The sequence below is a fragment of the Sciurus vulgaris genome (assembly GCF_902686455.1).
Source record: "Sciurus vulgaris genome assembly, chromosome: 17".
NCBI classification, from domain to species: Eukaryota; Metazoa; Chordata; class Mammalia; order Rodentia; family Sciuridae; genus Sciurus; species Sciurus vulgaris.
This window is the reverse complement of record NC_136478.1, coordinates 5,886,533-5,906,915: the sequence shown is the minus strand read 5'-3', so window position 1 is coordinate 5,906,915 and position 20,383 is coordinate 5,886,533. Positions and strand designations below refer to the sequence as shown.

At 53.8% G+C, this 20,383-nt stretch overlaps 1 protein-coding gene across 1 annotated transcript in view; it reads left to right on the top strand.

The window, feature by feature from the left end:
* PLCG2 (phospholipase C gamma 2) overlaps positions 1 to 20,383 on the top strand; it is a 136,445-nt gene that overhangs the window by 5,548 nt on the left and 110,514 nt on the right. The window lies entirely within an intron of this gene.

Below are 20,383 nucleotides of genomic sequence, written 5' to 3'. Positions count from 1 at the left end.
TCTTGCCTAGCATGTGGGGGGCCTGGGTTCCATCCCGTCCCTACAGGAACAAAACACGGGAAGCCCAGAGTCGCCACTTCACGTGGGTCTTGAGGAGGGGGCATTCTAGAGCAGGTGGGGGAGAGGAGCCAGGAAGGTCCTGTGCAGTTCCAGCAGTCCCAACTGCCAGCTTGGAAATGACATTTAGGCAGTGTTGGGGATGGCGTGGCTGTGGATCCGAGCTCGCTGAGACTCGTAGCTTGGGGCCGTTGCTCACTGTGCTTTGCTGCAGCCCAAGACCTTGGCTTCTGCGTCCAAGTGCGGAGAGTACGTCATTGACTACTCTGCCGCTTTCCAATAAAGTTCTGGTCCTGGTGGATGTTCCTTCCCTTCCCCAGCCGTGGTAGATTGGGCGATTGGCTCCGTTTCTGAAGTTCCTAAGACTGTTTCTAACAAGTAAGAGTAAGGGCACTTAAGTCATTTGCAGTTGCAGAGTCTTGCTTCAAGATTTTGTTTTTATTAACTACTTTTTAATTGGTGAATTAAGCTGAACTCTTGGGAGTTGGGGAGTCAACTCATGAATGTTTTTTCTCCCCCAGGGCAAGCTCATTAGTTTCTTTTGTCTTCCAGAGATATCCTGTGCTTGTGTAATGGGAGTTTTTTTTTTTTTTTTTTTTTTTTTTTTTAAACACAAATGGGAACTACAATGTAACACTTCTGCACCTTGATTTCTTTTTTTACTTGCTAATTATCTTGGGGTGGGTCCTTATCAGGACATATTGGTCTGCCTCCTTCTTTCCTGGCCACACAGCATTCCAGAGCACAGACACAGTGTAACCGCTCAGCCCACAGATGGATGGTTTGTGCTGTTTTAGCCATTTATTGCTAGCTGCAGTAGCTATCCCTGCATTCTTCAAAGAAAGGAAAAGGATTTTTACTGAGATAATTGGCATACCTCACATACAGTCCACCCATTTAAAATGGACAGTGCAGAACTCCTAAGAGTATATATTCCAAATATATGCAAGGACCATAGCAGTCAGCTTTAGTACATTTTCATTTCCCCAAGAAGAGATCTCCTTGTCCAAATTGTTATATTGCATATGCGTACAAATATGTAACAGCACACCCCTCATTATGTACAATGATAATGCACCAATAAAAAAACAGAACAAAAAAGGAGACCCCCATACCCACTAACCATGCCCCCAAGCCCCAGCCCTAACTTGCTTTCCCTATCCTGGACATTTCATACAAATGGAATTCTATCATGGCCTTTTGTGACTGGCTTAGCGCGATGTTTTCAAGATTTAACCACTTTGTAGCATGGACCAGAGTGTTATTCCCTTTTACAGCTAAATAATATTCCATCATAGGGATATTCTACATTTTGTCTGTCCATTCATCTGTTGATGGACATTTGGATTATTTTTACCTTTTGGCTAATGTGAATGGTGCTGCTATGAACTTTTGTGTATGAGTTTTTGTGTAGATGTATGTTTTTAGTTCTTTGGGATTTATCTAGGAGCGAAAACCTGGGCCACATACTAACTTGGTTTGATCATTTTAGGAACTGTAAGATTCTTTTCCGGAGTGGCTGTACCATTTATGTTGCCACCAGCCTTGTGGTATCCTTGCATTGTTTTTTTATGTGCACATATGACTGTCCATGGGGCCAGCTTTCTAGGAGACTAATTTGGGAGTTCAAGGGTACAGTGTATTTTAATTTTAAAGGGCAGCTTGGCAACACCCCACAAAATAGGTTGCATTTTATACTTCAGCCATGGGTTCTGAGAGAAGCCGTGGTCTTACCCACACGCCAAGGGCTTCTGCACGTGGCTATCCCCGGGTAGATTCTGATAGCTTGGCGTAGTTCTTCATTTGATTCGTGTTATCGTGAGGGAGGCTGAAGAGCTTTCTGAAAGGTTTCTTCTGGTGTCAGAGGCCTCAGGTCTTAGGTGGCAGCTGGAAGCCCTGCTTTGAACAGGCCATTATGCGTTATGTTTAGGCCTTATGTTCTCCCCGCTGTGTCCCCGCTGGTCTTGCCCCACCTCCCAGGCGGCCCAGAAACTTGCAGCTGGGGGGAGAGTGGAGGTGTGCTCCTGTCTCTTGGTGGCCTGCAGGCCCCAAGCCTGGCTGGCCAGCAGAAACAGCAGGCCGGGGTATTACAAGTTCAGGTTACCGGAACCTTCTCCAGAAGCGTATTCTAATGTGCACGAGGCAGGAGTCGGCTTGGGATCCGCCTCTGTAGCTCTCCCCTTCCTCGCTACCTCCTCTCGAGCCTCCTGGCTGCTTTTCTTCTTCCTTCTCTCTGGAGGGGCTGAGAGCATCGTTCACTGCTTCTGCCAGGACTGGGCTGCTGGGGAGCAGAGTTCCACTTACCCAGGTGTTTGAGAGCAAGCCCTGACCGCCTGGCCCCGCAGCGTCACTAGCCTGTTTCACCCGGCCACTCTGGAGACCTTCCCTCCCCTTTCCTCCTCCTCCCTCCATCTTTGCCCCTTCCTCTCTCCTTTATCTTCCACTTTTCTCTTCCCTTTCCTCCCTGTTCACCTCCCTTCTCCTCCCTCCTCCTTTCCCCTCTCCATTGCCACTCCTTCGTCCCAACCCTCCCACCCCCATTTGAGTGCCAGCTCTGCCACGCACCGTTCCAGGCACTGGAGAGCCAGTGGTAGGTCAGAGCTTCCTGTCCTCCTGGAACCTGTGTCGTCTGTTCGGCTAAGCGGACGGGGCTGACTTTGAGTGGTATTTGATGCTCATTCTCGACCTCCTCTCCCTGAGCTGCCATTTCCTTATCTTTAATGGGAGCACCGTCTGTGTACCCCACAGGGTTAGGGGTGGGAATAAGCAAGCGAGGCGCGGGGTCCCAGGTCCTCAGCGCACGGGAGCTGCCGCTGCTCCAGGGTTGGCTGCTGCCGCTGCTGGGGAGCAGAATTCCACTTACCCAGGTATTTGAGGCCTGGCTTGAGTGTCTGGATGATTTTGGTGGCTGGGTTTTGGTGGCAGCAGGGACCGTCACTGGGTTTTCAGGAGCGGCGTGATGAGGTCGGACTGGTGCCTGTGAACACGCTGTAGAGTCGGCGGTGCTATGGCAGAAGCCAGCGGTGTCGGGATGAGGAGCCCCGTGCTCCCCCAGCCCCTGGAGAGAGCAGCCCCCAGGCCCCGAGAGGGTACCCGTCAGTGCAGGCTTTCCAGTTTCCTGCTGTAAAGGGTGACGTCTCCAGCTCCAGTGTTCCTTCAGGGGTTTCTAGTTGAATAAGAATTTGCCAGGTGGTGGCTGGAAGGGGCAGGCAAACATGAGGGGCACAGGATGTGTGGTTTTGGGGGGTCCTTGGTAAGTGGTGTATGACTTTTAGACAGGGGTCAGAACCCCATCGTTGGCCTGGGTGACACCCACACCTGACTCATGCACCAGGTGACATCTAAGGAAGTGAAGGGCTCACAGCCGTGGTGATTTTACCTGCCCCTCGCCCAGCGGGACATCTGGGGGAGTCTGGTGGTGTTCCGTGTTCACACTGTGGGCACCATGCTACTGGCATCTATTGCACAGAGCCCAGGGATGCTGCCTGGCGATGCCCAGTAATGACCTGGGATCACATACAGGCGGTTCTGAGGTGGGAAACTGCTCAAAGTCATACGCCTGCCTTGTGTAGAGTTTTGGAATGTCACTGGGTGAGAGGACTTTCTTGGGACCCCGCCTGATAGCTGTCTTTGTTCAGCCCCGTTGGCCATCATCTTGGGTGCTAGACTGCACAGGAGGGAGGATGGAGTTCAGCCTGCAAGAGGGGTGACCGATGCCGAGACCACCCATAGCAAGACTGCATGATTGGTGGCACAGCTGGGGTGTGCACTGGATACGAAGCCAGCAGAGAGGGTTCTTACCTCTCTGGGGTGAGGACCCAGTGGGGAAAGGAGGGGCCTCTTATGGAGCAGCTGCCCACGTGGTGAGTTGAGGTAGAGACTGTCCAGGTGTCTGGTGGAGATGGCATCTTGAAGTGGGACCAGTGGGTGCCATGTAATGCAAATGTGTCTGAGACTTGGACCAGGCCCAGCTGGGCCATTCTTCACTTTTCTGTGGCCTGGGCTAAGGTCATTTGGTGGAGTTCAGCTGGTATGTTGCCTGGTCTGGACAGTTCCAGACTCTTCGCTCACACATGGGGTGCCTTAGTGTCAAAGGCTAGAAGGGCTCAGTGGGACTGTGGACCAGGTGCCTACCGCATGGTGGGGTCAGGCAGAAGCTGCAGGGCATCTTATGACAGCCTTGGAAGTCCCAGAAAATCACTTGCATGAGCTCAGGTCGCTAAGTTGGTTCAGGTTTGAGTCCGGGGGTGCTCCCCACATAGAGGGAGTGGTGTGTCGTCCAGGGTGGGCAGCACGCGATCACAGAACAGGCGAATTCTGCACCGGAGTTTGTGGTCCATGTTCCTGCTGTGCCACCCACTGGAGGTGTGGCTGGGAACACGTTTGCCACTTGGTCTTGTTTCGTGCCCGTCAAATGAGATAGCAGTAGCTTCTGTCCCGTTGGATGGAATTAAACGGCTTTCATCTTCTGTGCTTTTCTACATGTGGGAAACATGGCATCGCTGCCACTTGATACAACGAGGGCCCAAAGTTAAAAGCCCTGGCGGGGAGTCCAAGGCCTGGCCTCGACGAGCAGAAGTAGACCTTGAGGAGCTGCTTTCTTCTCACCTTTGGTTCATTTTCCTTTCCAAACGTGCACGTCAGTCAGCTTTCTGTCACTGCAACAAACACCTGAGGTCATCGACTTACAGAGAGGAAAGGTCTGCTTTGGCTCACGGTTTGGAGGTGTTGGTCCAGGTCAGTTGGCTCTGTGGCTTTGGGCCTGTGGTGGCACCTCATGGCAGGAGTGTGTGGTGGAGGACAAGGGCTTCCCTCACGGCCAGGAAATGAAAGTCCTTGAGGGACAGACGCCACCCAGTGGCCTGAAGACTTCCCTCCAGCCCTGCCTCTCCGTGCTCCCGCCTCCCTCCAGGGGCGCGTGGGCTGGCAATCAAGCCTTTGGCACATGGACCTTTGGGGACCCTGCAGACCCAGCCTGCTGCACAAGGGGGTGGTGCCTCATCCTCACTGGCCCTCTGCATTGAGAGTTAAGGAGAGCTTTCCTTGCTTTTGAGCCGGGGCCTCGGAGGTGGAGCGAGCTGGGGGGACTGCTGGGGTGTGCAGTGTGGCAGCTCTTCCCTCCAAGGCCCCAGAGGGTCTGTCTCCAGGGGAAGGGGCTGGCTCAGGCCCTTTCTGGTTTGGGCCGTGGCTATCATCTTTTTTACAGCTAAAATAATTTTAGCTGTAGATGACATAATACATTTATTTATGTGGTGCTGAGGGTCGAACCCAGGGCCTCACAGGTACCAGGCAAGCGCTCACCACTGAGCCCCAGTCCAGTCCTTGGCTGTCATCTTGATCTCATACATATGGAAGGTCTGGAATGTGCCTTGGGAGCCTGCACCGTGTCCCCTTAGGGGGTCTTTATAGGGCCAGCCAAGGATATGAGCCACCTCCGTGGGCTGGGACCCATCCATCTTGACAGAACGGGCTTCTCTCTTCAGGTGGCCACTTGGCTTAGGCATGTTTTCTCTGTCTGCTGCCCACGGATGAGGGGTCCAACAGAGGAGCATGCCCTGGTGTTAGGTTTGCGCTTGCCTGGCCCGTAACAGTGACAGTCACTACGCTGATGACCTGAGGGTGCTCCTGGTGCCGGAGTCTGGGCCAGGCCTGTGTTGTCTGACGTCTCCGTGGCCGTCCTGCCAAGCAGGGCCCATCCCTGCCTTACGTGGGGACCGAGTTTCAGAGAGACTAGGTGACATGCCCAAGGCCAGGAAAGGCAGAACTCCAACTGGAACTCGTTCTGCCTGCTGTTGGAAGCTGGGTCCCCTCCTGCTTGGTGTGATCAGGGATGCAAGATGCCACTTGGAGCCAGCACAGGGCCTGTTGACACTTGGTTGCAGCAGGAGGGAAATGCGTCAGTGTCTGTGAGCCGGGACCCTGGGACGCTCGACCAGACTCTGGAGACCGGGTCCTCCTCCTCATGGGCTGGCCCAGTGGGGAGTGAGAGGGTGCCCCCAGAGGAGACCTTGAACTAAGTGTGGGAAGGGCTCGTGGGGCCCTTACAGTGAGGCGGTCGCGTATCTTGGCTCATGCTGAAATCCATCCTTGGATTCCTGTTTGTTAAAAAAATATATAGTAGAATAGATATTTCGTGAAACAATGAAAGAGTAGTTTTCTTACTGGGATCTTTTTTGTCCGTCTTTTTATTGGTGCATCATAATCCTACATAATAGCAGGGTTTGTTGTCACATGTGCCTGCAGACACGTGGTTCAACAGTGTCACCTGGTCCCTGGTACTTCCCCCCTCCCTCCCCTGGTCCCTTTCCCCTACTGCTCTCCCTTTGGTTCTCTGGAGAGTCCCACCATTCCCTGCCCTCCTTTCCCTCTCTGGCTTCCACACGTGAGAGAAAATGTACGGCCCTCGACCGTCTGAGTTTGGCTTACTTTGCTGAACATAGTGCTTTCAGGTTCGTGTCTACTTTCCCACAAGTGACCCAATTCCCTTCTTTATGGTTGGACGAGCCGCCAAGGTGCGGCCGTGCCCCATCTTCTTTATCCGCTCATCTGGCCGTCCAGGCTTGGCTGTTGTGAATCGTGCTGCTGGAAACACGGCCTGCGTGAGCTGCTGAGGTCTGCGGACTTCAGCTCTTGAGCGCAGATACCCAGAAGTGGCGCAGCACGGTGGCTCCCTCCCTGGTCTCTCGCCTCCCCGGCATTCTTGTCTGAGGGAGGTCCCTGCGCTGCCTCCATGAAGCATTGTCCCTAAGCCCGAGGCCCGTGGACTCTTTCTTATCAGCCCAGGTGTGCAGTGGCCGGCGGTATAGAGTGGCACAGGCTCCAGAGCCCGAAGGCCTGAGTTCAAATCCTGTCCCTGGTACTTACTAGGGGTGCAGCCGTGGCCTCTCGGGTCACCTCTTTGGGTCTCGTTGTAGAAGGAGGAAAATAAGGGAACGGTTCTCATCGGGTCCTGTGAGGACTTGGTGAAAGGCAGCCATGAGGTGCCTCCGAGGGGCCTGGCCCAGGGGACGTGCTCAAGGGCCACCTGCTCTCGCTGCCATTGGTGTCACCACGGATGCAGAGATCAGGTGGATGTGGGGACCAATGTGGACGCGAGGCCTTTCCCTCCTGTTCCAGGGCCAGTGCTGCTCCCCACTGGGGCACGTCCACGTCGGAGCTGCTGGGGTGAAAGGAGAAGCTGACGGTTCCAGTCCTGGTGTGACACGGTCCCGCGTTAGGCTGGGTGGTGGCGTGTTGTCTTCCGTGCTGGGTCACGGGCACCGATGTGACTCTGGTTCAGCAAGTACTGCAGGAGGATCTGTGGGTCGTGCCACCTGGCAGTTGTCGCTGGGGATAAGGTGGTGAACAGGACAGGAGAGATCCCTAGGGAGCTTACGGTCTCAAGAAACAGAAAAGCCAGAATAATGATTCGGTCACCTTGGATTGTGATGGATGTTAGGAGTGAAAGAGACAGAGTTGTGACAGAGTAGCAGCGAGGACAGGCTCAGGTAGCCTGTTGATGGAGGTGGCACTTGAGGTAGGAGTTGAAGGCGAGAAGGCAGGAGCCATGGGAAGCTCTGTGGGCGGGCTTTCCAGCAGAGGACACAGCAGTAAAGCTTCTGTATTAAGTGAGGCTGACAACAGTAACAAATTACTATAATGCCTCCTCCTCCTCCTCCTCCTCCTCCTCCTCCTCCTCCTTCTTTTTTTTAAACAGGACTGAAGATGAGACCCAGAGGTACTTTACCACTGAGCTACATTCTCAGCCCTTTTTATATTTTATTCTGAGTCAGGGTCTCACTAAGTTGCTGAGGCTGGCCTCAAACTTGCAATCCTCCTATTTCAGCCTCCTGAGTCACTGGGATTACAGGCGTGCGCCATCATACCCAGCTACAAATTACTTCTTGATGCAGGTTACTCCTGCTCAAGTCACGGTCCTGTGGAACTGGGGGTGGGACTGTGCAGGCTGCTGGCACCCTCAGCCCCTAAGGTATCAGAGGCCACTGCAGGATCCTTGTGTGGTCAGCACATGGGGGAGGAGAAGGAGTGGAAGGTGGGTCAGTAGCTTTGTGCAGCTGAGGCCTGGAACCCAGGTGCCCTTCCTCCCTCCTCCTGGTGACCAGGACTTGGCACGTGACTAGCTGCAGAGGGTGCTGGGACAGGTGCTCTAGCCAAGGGCCCGAATGGGCAGTGGGTCTGGTGGGCATCCTTCTGGGCTCTTCCATGGTCCCTAACAAGTGGGAAGATTGTGAGAATTGTGTCTGTGGGAACCCAGGAAGACGCGCAGCCTTGCTACAGAGGGCGGGCAAGTGGCGGCCCTGGGCGCCGGGGACCTTCTGCTCTGTGACAGACTGGCGGCGATGTTCCTCTGCAGGCAGCCTCACCTGCCTTCTCGGCCCTCCCCACACCACAGCTGGACTGCCCAGCGCAGCCCCTCTGCCCCACCTTGGCGTTCTCTGTGCCCATCAGCGGGGGCTTTGGTTCCGGGGGCTCGGGGGACTCCCACGACAGGTGTCCAGTGGGTGTGGGCACGCGTCCGTGCTTCCCGAGACCAGCGTGCTCTGGCCTGGGCAGCTCTGGCTGGATGTGCAGGTGGGTCAGATGAGGTTTCCTCTGGTCCCAGGGCTGTGGGCAGGGTCCTGTTGCATTGTGTCCCCGTTGTCTGTGTGTCAGAGTCCTAACCCCTGGGCCTCAGAATGTGACCTTATTTGGGAGGAGGGTCTTTGCAAAGCTAAGGTGACATCATGCTGGGCTGGGGCCACTCCAATCCAGTGTGCCTGGGGTCCTCATGGGAAGAGCAGAGACCACAGGGAGAAACGGCCATGTGGCCTCAGGGACAGCCTAGTTCCATGCTGGAAGCATTGAGGTGCTGGCCATTCCCAAGCCCCTGGAGGGTTGGGGACCCATTCTTTCTCAGAGCAGACCAGACTCGCTCCATCTTGTGCTTCTGGCCCTCAGAACCGAGAGTCAAGAAGCTGTCATTTGCAGTGCCCCGTGTGTGGCACTTCCAAGGTGGCCCTCGCAAACCAGCACAGCCTGCTAAACATGGGCAGGAGGAGAGACGGGGTTGGGCCTGTTGGCTGACTGGGCATCACCGGCAAGTTGGAGTTGTCATCAGGGACTTCCAGGGCCCCGCATTACCCCCAGTGTCAGCTTATTTCCCAGGCACGCTGGTCTTGGCCCGGGCTGTGCTGGCCTAAGGAGCAGGGAGGTAGATGTGGGATGGTGAAGCCAGCCTGCCTGAGTTTCAGTCCTGACTCTATCACTTACTAGGTGTGTGACCTTAGGCAAGAAACGTAACCTCTCTGTGCCTCCTTTCCCTCTCTGTGGAATAAGCGGGAAGACAGCACTCATTAGCAGGGCCTTTGTGAGTCTCCGCGTCTCAGAGGGCACTCTGAAGCCTTCGGTGATCAAGCTCCTGCTGCTTTCTCGTTTCTTGGAAACATGCCCCTTGCATTTTCTCATGACCGCAGTTCAGCTTGCCGGCTCCTGCGGTATGGGATGTCATGTGGGCCGTTTTTTAGACGTTAAGCGCTGTCTCTGGATTTCGGAGCTAGGTGGCCCAGCCTAGCACTCGGGCTGTCGGCAGGGAGAGGAGGGGAGGGGAGAAGGTGGCCTGAGATCACGTCCCACTTTGAGAAGCCAGGTTGGGCTCCGGGAACAGCTGTCCGTCGAGGCGGGCCTCGGGGGCTCCTGCATTGTGGGTCCATGGGGGGTGATCTGTTAAGAGGCGCCCCTTGGGGATCCTTTTGGAAAGAACATTTTCCCCACCTCCACCCCAGCCTGGCTCAGGAACGGGGATGACTGTGGAGCAGGCCAGCAGAGCGTCAGGCCTGGATTTGTTTTGGAAGAGATTTAGATGCTGTGCAGTTTGGGGTTGAAACTGGAGATCCAGGGGTCAACTCTTCCTGCTTCTGGGCTGGACGAGGACCAGGCCCAGGCCTGAGGTGGTCCTCACCATGACCACGATGTCTGAGGCAGGGACCTGTGTGCCAGCGGGAGAGGCTGCCAGCCTTAGCCCACGCCTGCCTGTGGCAGGTGCTCCTCAGGTGCTTGTCAACAGACCAGTCAGGAAAGTGACCTGAGCACTCCCTGAGCCCCCCACCCCATATCTGGAGTGAAGAGAGGGCTCCTCTGAGACCACCTCCTCTTGAACCACGGTTCTAGTCCCAGCCTGGCACTTATATGTGACCCCAGGTCGCCTGCTGGCCTGCCTTGTGGAGCCTGAGATTCCTCACTTGTAAGGTGGAAAGTGGCAGATCCTACCCCATTAGACCAGTGGGAGGGTTAAGTTAGTCAGTGTGCAGCTTGGCGGGCGGGTGGCCGTGCCGCTCACTCACATTGCTGAGGCTGGCTAGGCCGCAGGTGCCTGGAACACAAGGGGGCCCAGGTACAGCCTCCACGTGTGGAGGACCCTCTGCGAGGCTGTGGCCATGGCCAGGGGTCCTGCTGGAGTAGGTCCCTTGGTCTGAGGCTGTGTGAGGCAGGCGGCCTGGCTCCTTGCCTGCAGGGAGAGGGCTGAGGTTCCCTGAGCAGCAGCCCTGTGCTGTTTTGGTCTCTGTCTCAGCACCGGGAGCTGCTGCTTTCATCTTGCACAGGCTGTGCTGGTGGCCACGGGTGGGCGTGAGTTGTGGGGGGCAGAGTGTCGTGTGAGGATTGTGTTCTGAGAAAAAAATGGGAACTTACTAATTTGTAGAATGGAAACCAGCAAATTCGCAGTAGCAGGAAGAGACCCTGCAGAGCTGGGGAGCAGGCGTGGACTTCGCCTGCAGCCTCGCCGGGGTCCCCTGGGTCCCTCCCCTGTGTTCTGCTTGGCCTGGAGTCTACTCGCCAGGCCAGCGTCCCCTCCCCAGCACGCTCAGCCACCCTGGTCTGTCCCTGGCCTGCTGCCAGCTTCTGCCTGTGGAAGGACCTCTGCAGGGCCTGGCTACAGAAGGGTGGGGTCCCTGGGGTGGCGGGAGGGCCCAGGCCAGGGTGCCAAGGCAGATGATGTGCCAGCTTCCCGTTTAGGGCAGCTCTGACCCGGGCTCTCTGACTTAGCGTTGTTTCTTCCAATTAAAACAACTCTTATTCCCCCCTGATTATAGAAGCAATAGGAATTCATTAGAAATAAACTACATAGGGGTGAGGGAAGAACCCCTTTGCCCTCCCCCTGAGATGAGTGTTGACATGTGACACCGCTCCCCCCCTTTTTTTTTCTGCAAGAGGTGGATATATTTTCAGAGTGCAGTCTTGTGTCATTGCACACTTTAGTAACCTGCCCTTTTCATTTTGTACTCTCTTGTGACCATCTTATTATAACGAACTAATTTAAATGCTGAGGTTGGTCTAGAGAATAATATGACGGACACCCCAGGCTCAAGAGGGAGGGCTTTAGGGTCTGACTCCCTGCATTCAAATCTCAGCCCTGCCACTTACCAGATTTATGACCATGGACACATTGTACCCGTCTGTACAATGGGTTGTACAATGGTGTCTCCCTCTCTGGGTTTGGGGAGGTAACTATGTCTGGCATGTTGGTTGACATGGTGTTTTGCCACGTGACTCAAGGTTTACAATGAGAGTGACCTGCTATTGCTGTTAGTACTAGTAAGTGGTACTAGTTCTGTACTCTCTGGTAGGTAGAATAAAGGCCCCCACTGCTGCCCACTGTTCTGAAGATGTCCATGTTTCAGTTTCCAGAACCTGTGAATATCTTGCCCTATATAGTAAAAGGTTCTCTACGTATGTGATGAGGTTCCAGATCTTGAGATGGGAGATTATCCTGGATTACGTTGGTGGTCTGATGCAGTCACAGGGTCTTCATAAGAAGGAGGTGTGAGGTCAGAGTCAGATGGGAAGATGGGACCCTGCTGACTTTAAACATGGAGGAGGGGGCTGGGAGCCAAGGAATGTAGGTGGCTTCTAGAGGCTGAAAAAGTCAGGGGAACTAGTTTTCCTCAGAACCTCCAGAAGGACCAGCCCTGCTGACACCTTGCTGTTAGCCTAGTGAGAACACTGTTGGGTTTCTGATCTCTGGAACTGTAAGATAATAAGTCTGAGCTGTCTTCTGCTACCATGTTTTTGGTAACTTATTATAGCAGCAACAGGAAACTAATACGCTCTCCTAGTCAACTTGGACAAGTTGTAATATTGGCTTTTTTGTTTGTAAGAAATAAAATATAAATACAGTTAAGTTCTTGAGTGTACACTAGCTCCCTAGAGTATTAGTAATTCTCATGACTTAGTAATTATCATTCTCATGCTTTCCCCTGCATTTTGAAAATTTTATCTACAATTTTTTTTTTTTTTTTTTTTTTTGCGGTACTGGGTATTGAACCCAGGGCCTTGTGCTTGCCTTGCAAGCACTCCACCAACTGAATGATATCCCCAGCCCTATCTGTAATTAACGTGTTGTGTTTTGTCTGTGTTCACATAACGGACACTGTGTGGTATGTGCCCCTCCAGCCACTTGCATTTGGGCTTGCCATGGTCTGCGTGGGTTGTCCACATTGACGTCAATACCTTCATTTTAATTGCTGTGAACAGTTCTACTTGACAAGAATGTGTGCTAGGTCTGTCCTTTCAACGCTGGACATTTAGCTTGTTTTCCAGTGTGAAAATCTCCATTCCAACAAATCTGTGTCTTCCATATTGTTTTGACTGACTAGTTTTCCAGCTTATTTTTTAAAGCAATGTCCTGTTTTTGGGGTATTATGTAGTTTCATATTTTCCGATTGATCCTGGAAATGTTTTCATAGCTAAGTTTGGGCATGTCCTTGGCATGCACATTCCATAGGATGCATTTCTATGGCACTTTGAGGAGGATAGGGAGGCTCTGTGGTGGGCTTGGCACAAAGAGCTCCTGTTGCCCAGGAAGGCCTCACTGACTCGCTGGTCCCCGTCTACCCTTGCCAGTGTCAGGCCACAGCTTTTACAGACATGAAATGCATTGCTCATACCAGGTCTTGCGGGTGTGGTCCCTGCTTCCTTCCCTCCTGTCGGGTGTTAGTTCTGGCCCAGGCTGGGAAACCCCAGGAGCGATCAGGCGCCTCTTGGCTGGAGGTTTGTGTACCCGCCCCAGCATCCCAGGACTGTGTTGGGTGGAGGAGGGCGGCTGAGCCGTTGCTGTGGCCTGGGCTGCTGATCTTCCTCTTCATCCTAGGATCAACCCCCAGGGCTGCTGTTTTCCCAGCTTTCTCCACGAGAATTCTGATGGGGACAGAAGTGCAGTGACAGTCCAAGGTTGGCAACTGGGATTTCATCCTGGTTGGTCTGGCTGCTGGGATGTGGACTGCCTGTTGTTTTCCTTTCTCAAGAGAAAGGCTTGGGGGACCTTCCAGTTTGGAGTTGGTTCCAAAAATATATGGCTGTGCAGATTTGCCAACGGAGTTCAGCCTGGGATGGAAAAGACGAGAAGCTACTTTCTGGAGGCCATGTCTCGTCTCTGTCCTTCTAGCTTCTGGAACCAGCTGCCCCCAGTAGGTACTCAAGAGCTGTTGTTGTTGAATGTATAACTACCACCTTGAGTTATTTTATCCTTTTTTTTTTTTTTGAGAAGGAACCTAAGACTTCATCATTTTCATTTTTGAAATAATAGCTTTATTGATTCATGATTCATAATTATGATACCATGTGATTCACCTATTAAAGTCTACAGCTCAGGAGTTTTATGTGTTCACAGAGTTGTGCAGACGTTATCATAGTCATTTTTAGGATGTTTCCATTGTTCCTTGCAAAATCCTGTACCCATTCTTTTTTTTTGGTACTGGGCATTGAACCCAAGAGTCTCTGAGCCACGTCTCCAGTCCACCCTTTTTAAAAATTTTTTATTTTGAGAAAGGATCTTACTAAGTTGCTCAGGGCCTTGCTAAATTGATAAATCTGGCTTTGAACTTGGAATCTTCCTGCTTCCCGAGCCACTGGGATCACGGGCATGTGCCCCCACACTCGCTCCTGTGCTCTAATATTGTCATCTCCACTTCTTTCCTACTCCTGACAGTGACAACTGTCCTCTCCACATTTGCCGTTCTGGACATTTCCTACGAAGGAATCACATACCTGTGACCTCTAGCATCTGCCTTCTTTTTTAGTTTTTTTTAATTTAAATTAAAAAAAAATTTGTTTTTGTTCTCAGTTGTACATGACAGTAGAATGCATTTATACATTTTGATAACGCATACATAAGTGGAGTGTAATCTCCCATTTTTCTGATTGTACGTATTGCAGGATCCCATCGGTCATGCAGTTGTATGTACATGAGGTCACGATGTCTGTTTCACTCTAGCTTCTGCCTTCTTTTGAGGTTCATCGACACAGTGGCTTGGACTGGGACTTCATTCCCTTTTGTGACTGAGTGATAGTTCACTCTGTGTAGAGACCACGTGGTATTTATCTCTTCATCAGTTGATGGCCATTGACATGATTTCTGCTTTCTGGTTACTGAGTGACGCCGCTGCCAACATTCGTGTACAGGGTTAATGTGAATATATATTTTCGTTTCTCTTGGCTATGCACCCAAGAGTGGAATTTCCTGGTCATTTGTGATTCTGTTTAATCATTAAGGAACCACAAAGACCATTTTCCAGTCCTGCATTCAATGCCCCACCAGCCACACATGAGGATTCCAACTGCTCCCCATCCTTCCAACTCTTGTCATTATCTGTCGGAGCCATCCCAGTGGGGTGACGTGTGTCCCTTCTGGAGCTGCCACCGCAGCCCCAGAAGACCCATTTTGCAGGAGGTAACCCATTTTGGTTTGTTCAGTGGATGTTCAGGTGGCGGGTGAGGTAAGGCCGGCTTCCATCATTTCACGGTTCGCTGCCTCAGCCCAGAATGTCCCCTTTAGTGACCCTTTCTGCAGAGTCCTGGAGCTGCCACTTCATGTCCTCACTGCCCACTTGAGCACTTCTGCCTCCTGTTTGACACCAGCCGTGCTCTGAAGGAGCTGGGAAAATGGCATCGGGAGCACCGTGGGCACTGGGACAGGTGGGTGTCTTTGAGGAATTGGGGGCACCTTGAAGGCGTGGGACTTACTGCACTGACGGAGCACCTGCCACTTCCATTGGCCGTGACCAGCACGTGTGTAGCGAGGTTTTTTTTTTTTTTTTTTTTTTTTTTTTTGCTTGCGATACTGGGGATCGAACTCAGGGCCTTGTGCTTGGGAGGCAAGCACTCTACCAGCTGAGCTATCTCCCCAGCCCGATATTTGTGTATTGTGTGTGGTCACCACAGCCAACCTGTGAGTTTTTCCCTTTTACTAACAAAGTGAGCTTGAGTGGCTTGACAAGGTCACCAGGCCCTTGGCAGGTGCTGTACCAGACAGTCTGCCTCCAAATTATTGTGTGCTCAGAATCGTTAGGAGCTTGAAAAGACAGACTGCAGACCGAGAATGTTTGCAAAACACATGGCTGATAAGGGATCTGTATCCAAAATAGACAAAGAGCTCCTAACGTTCAACAGTGAGAAACCACCTAATTAAAGTGTGGGAAAGAGATCCCAGAGGCGCCTCGCTCTCCCTACCCACGCCCGCCATCTCTCCATCCTGTGGAAGCCGCAGCCGGCAGCTTCTGGGCCAGCCGTGTCCGGGGAAGTGTGGCATGTGCCACGAGTGGCACTCGTGTGTAGTTTAAGAGAAATGGCTGAAACTAATTTTGATAATGCATTTTATTTAATTCAGTGTCTCCAAAGTTAGTTTTTAAACCCGTATAATTAAAGAGACATTTAACGTTATCGGTTTTGGTCTGAATCTTCAAAATCCAGTTTGTATTTCGCAGTTTCATCACATCTCAATTCAGACTGATGCGCTTTGGAGTGCCCCTGGGCCCCGTGCGGCCAGCGGCTGCCACTGTGTACACAGCTCTGTTCTCCTTTCGCACCACCCGCCTTCCGTGTGTGGCAGTGCTGAGGTGATCGTGCCATCACTGCCTGGTGAGGTCCCACGGTTTTAATTTCCCAGGAGGCACATTCCCGCACACTTGCTGACTGTTGGTCTGCCTGGACGTCCGTCCTGAACTTGGGTTGCTGGGTCTGGGCAGCCAGTTGAGCTGTGCTTCTGAGAATTACTGGTGGGCATGGAGGGGCCTTCTCTTGGGCGTTGCCTGGGTTCTCTAGCTTGTAGCTGGGGAGCTTCCGTGCCCACGAGGCTCAGCAGTCACCGTGTCGCAAGGCACGTGGCTCAGGTTCATACCCGGGTGGGTGGATGCAGTTAATTCCACGTACATGGGAGAAGAGAGCGCTGGCAGGGAGATGGGAGGCCCTGGGTGGAGACCTGGAAGAAATGGGAGCGTGGGCTCTGTGGCGGGGGAAGGCGCAGTGGACGCGGCGGAGTGTGTTCTGGAATGGGAGGGGGCCGAGCAGGACGCTGGGGCGAGGCCAGGCGTGTGCGGGCCTTGGGGGCCACGTTGTGGCACCGGGGCTCCTCCCGCAGGGCAGGCGGGAGGCTTGGGAGTCTGCAGCCGAGGACCGTGCGGTCCTTGCAGTTGCTGGGTCTCAGCCTTGCCACTCCTTGCCACCCAGATTCCCTGGTTCCCATTTCAAGTCCGGATTTCCATTTGTAGTGCCGTGACATGCTGCCACAGGGCCTGCAGCAGTCTGTCGTGCCGAACATGGTGATGGACGTGGTGACGCAGTGTCTGGACACAGCCTTGTCCTCCCCTCACACCTGCAAGAGGGAAGGGGCTCGGGCCCAGGCACGGCAGGCTGTCCTGGGGAACCCTTGGCCAGCCACAGGCTGGGTGGTGCGGTCCATGGGAGGAGGGCTGAGGTCCAGGCTCTAAAGGAAGAGCCACGTCCTGGTGAAAGGGCCACTCTCAGCTTCATATGAGGCAGGACACTCATCCAGCCCCCACCCGTTATCAGCCCTGTTGCCGCCACCACCTGCACTGCCAGCGCTGGTGTTTGTAGCTCTTACTCCGCACTCGGCCCTGTTCTGAGAGGTCTCCATATATTGTTACTTGCTTGATCCCACCATTCCAAGGTCATTATCATCCCCATTTTATAGATGAGGAAAGGGAGGCACAGAGAGGCACAGTCACCTGCCCAGGGTTGCCCGGCTAGGAAGTGGCCAGGCTGGATCTGAGGGCAGGTGTGCTGTGCTGGCCAGGTCATGCTCTGCTGCCTCTTCCACTGTGCCATCACAGGACACCTGGGTGGACGCTGCCCTTCCGTTCCATCACTTTACAGGGCTCTTGTGTGTGTGTGATTCTGGCCCTGTTCCTGAATCCTGGAGAGGTGGAAAAAGAGAAGGTCCACACTGAGCAGCTAGGCTTGCTCTGGGAACCCGAAGGGAATGGACCAGCTGAGGCTGTATGTTCCAAAGGTGCGTCTCCTCTTTAGCTCAAGGCTGCCAACCCCAGGGTTGGTTGGTAGCGCAATGAGCAGCCCTCACTGGGCAGTGCTGTGCCCAGGGGGGTGCATGCCCACCTGGGGAGGGGGGTAGGTGCTGCCCAGGACTTTGGCTCTTTCAAGGGCTGTTAGGATCATGGCTTCCTGTGTAACTTCCCTCAATTCAAGATGTTGACCAGGGAAACATTCAGACAAGTGCGTTTGACCCATAGGCTCTGGGTTGCAGCCACTGCCTTAGAGTCCTCGAGAGGCAAAGGTCTTGGTCTCAACTCTTCCAGGAGTGGGAGGCTGAGACCCAGAGTGTCTGGACACCTCCTGCTGCCAGGCTGCTGAGCTCCTTTCCTGTGGCTCCCCTGATCACCCACTGCCATTAGCAGATAGGTGAGAGATCCTGGTATTTGTCCAGGTACAGTCCAAAGGTCTGTTCCTTGCGTCCTGGTCTCTCTGGAGCGCCCTGTCTGGGGTGTCCCTCCAGAGTTGGTGTGCGAGACGTGCAGGCAGCCCATGTGTTCCTCCCGGGGCTGCTTTGTCTCTGTGGCAGGGAGTCTTGTCCTCCCTGGGGCTGTGACAGGGTAGCTGCCAGCTTGGTGGGAAGTCTCACCAACTGCACTCCTCCTTGCTTTCAAAGAGTCGAGGTTGAATTTGTGGACCATAAAATTCTCCCTTTTCAGGTCTTAATGTTCTCAAGGCTGTGCAGCCACTGCCGTAACTCCAGGGCACGTTCATAGCCTCCGAGACCCCTGTCCTGAAGCAGCTGCTCCTCGCACCTTCCCTCCCTCAGCCCTGGCAACCTCTAGTCTACTTTCTGCTGTGGATTAGCCTGTTCCAGACATTTCTTAGGGAGGGCAGCACATGCTGTGGCCTCTTGTGTCTGGCGTCTTCAGCATTTTGCTCTCGGGGTTGCTCTGGGGGGTGGTGTGTGTGACACCTGGTTCCTTTTTACAACTGAATGGCATTCCATCTTGTGTTTAGACCGTTTTCGACGTGGCCATTCCTTGGTTGATGGACAAGGAACATCTTTTGGCTCTGTGACTGGCACTGAGTCAATGTCCACCTGTCGGCTTTTGTGTGTTTTCACTTTTCTGGATGTGGGCGTGCTGGGTCACGTGGTCTCCTTTGGTTCAACCTCTTGAGGGGCCGCCAGACTGGTTTGCAAATGGGCTACACCATTTTGCATTCCAAGGCTCTTCCCACTATTTTGGGGTCAAACTCTGATACTTCAAAGTCAGAATGTCCAGGATACCCTCATGGAGAAGTGGGAGGGATGAGTGTGTATTGTAGAGGTCCCTGTGGTCCCAAGACTACAGCATAGAGTCCCAGCTCTGCCACATACCATGGGTGACCTGGAGCAAGCTTCTTAACCTCCACAAGTTTCTGCTTCCCCCTTGCAAAACAGGGTTCCTCAGGGTGCCATGAGGCTCCATGAGATCAAGGGAGAAAGAGCCCTGCAGGCTTCGTGGCACATGGGCACTGCCTGGGGAAGATCAGGACCTGGGGGGTTGGTGACCGACTCCAGGCATTTTAGTCCATGCTTGGTTGATTCCCTCAAAGTCTGTCTAAGGCCGAACACTCACATGGGCAGGGCAGGGAGCTGGTGTGTTTGCTTGAGTGCCTGGGGTTCGTCAGTGCTGAGCTGGCCTGGGCTCCCTCCTACAGGACAGGGTGCTTGCTGCAAATGCAAGTGGTTGAGAGTGGGGCCACCACGCAGCTGTGGTGCAGGTGGGCTGGAAGCCCATGGCGGAGTTGCTGCAGGTGTGCCTCTGTTGGGAATGGAGTCGGCATATCCATACCCCAGACCCCTCCACCCTGACCTCAGGCTAGGCAACTCTGCGTGTTCTGTGCTGCCTTGGAGTTCCCTGGAGGGGTGGTCGACCTGATAACACACTTTCTTTGGGCCATGTCCCCTCCCCGTCTCACTGCCCCAGGCACCTTCCAGTGACTCCTGAGGTGCCCTCCCAAATAAGCTGTAGCATGTTGTCTGTCTGTTCTGGTGAGAGGGGAGCACGGCCGAGGACAGGTCTACTTCCACCCTGTGTCGGGAAGCACGTGGGCCAGACTTGGCCACACTGGGACTCGCTGTTTCTCCATCACTTGGGGTGTGTGTGTATGTGTGTGTATGTGTGTGTGCGCACGCGCGCGTGTGTGTGCACGTGTGTATGTTTTTCTCTCCGCATCTCCACTCGTGGTTGGAGTCAGGGGTTGTGAATTTGCCTATTCACCAAAAGTGAGCTGTGAGCCCCCAGCAGGTACTTGCTTCCATGGCCATCCCTGCGCACGGTCCCCCCGCATGGTGCAGTGAAGAATCTGTGTGCCCAGCTGAGGTCACACACGGCCCTCTGTCCTCTCGTTGGGGCCCCAGGCTGCACACAGGCGTCCTCTGCACTCTCTGCTGCCGCGTTTCTGGGCTTCCGGGTTTCTATGCGCTTTGGTGTCGCTGCTGTTTCAAACGGCCCCGGGCCATGTGCTCCTCTGCTGAACTCTCTGGTCCCTCCCATCATTTGTGCTTTCATTCAGTAACTGTCCTCCATCTTCTGAGGACAAGGAGCTGACTGCAGGAGACGTGGTCTTCGGTGTCACGGGCCCTGCCGTTCAGCGGTGACGAGCAGACCAGCCCTGGTCAGAGGCAGCGCATGTGAAGGTAGTTTCTGCTTCTTGACGAGGGGCAACCAGGGAAAGCTCTGCATCTGATGGCAGCCCAGGAAACAGCAGCCAGACTGGCTAATGGGGTTCTTTCTGGTCCCAGCGGCTGTGCTTTGTGGCCCATAGCCACGTCTGACCTGCGACTGCAGAAGGGTGTGAGTGCACATTTCCTGGAATGACCCTGATCTCCCTCTGCTGTGGGAGGTCATGTGGCATCATGTTTGGACAAGCCTGGTCTTGACCCCTGACTCTCCCACTGTGGGACTTCAGCCTCTGCACCAGTAAAATGGGCACATGGTGCACCGACCTTGGGCTGCAGTGAGATTGGGGGCTGGTACGTCCAACCTTTGGCTGGCATTACCACTAAGAAGGGATGACTTTT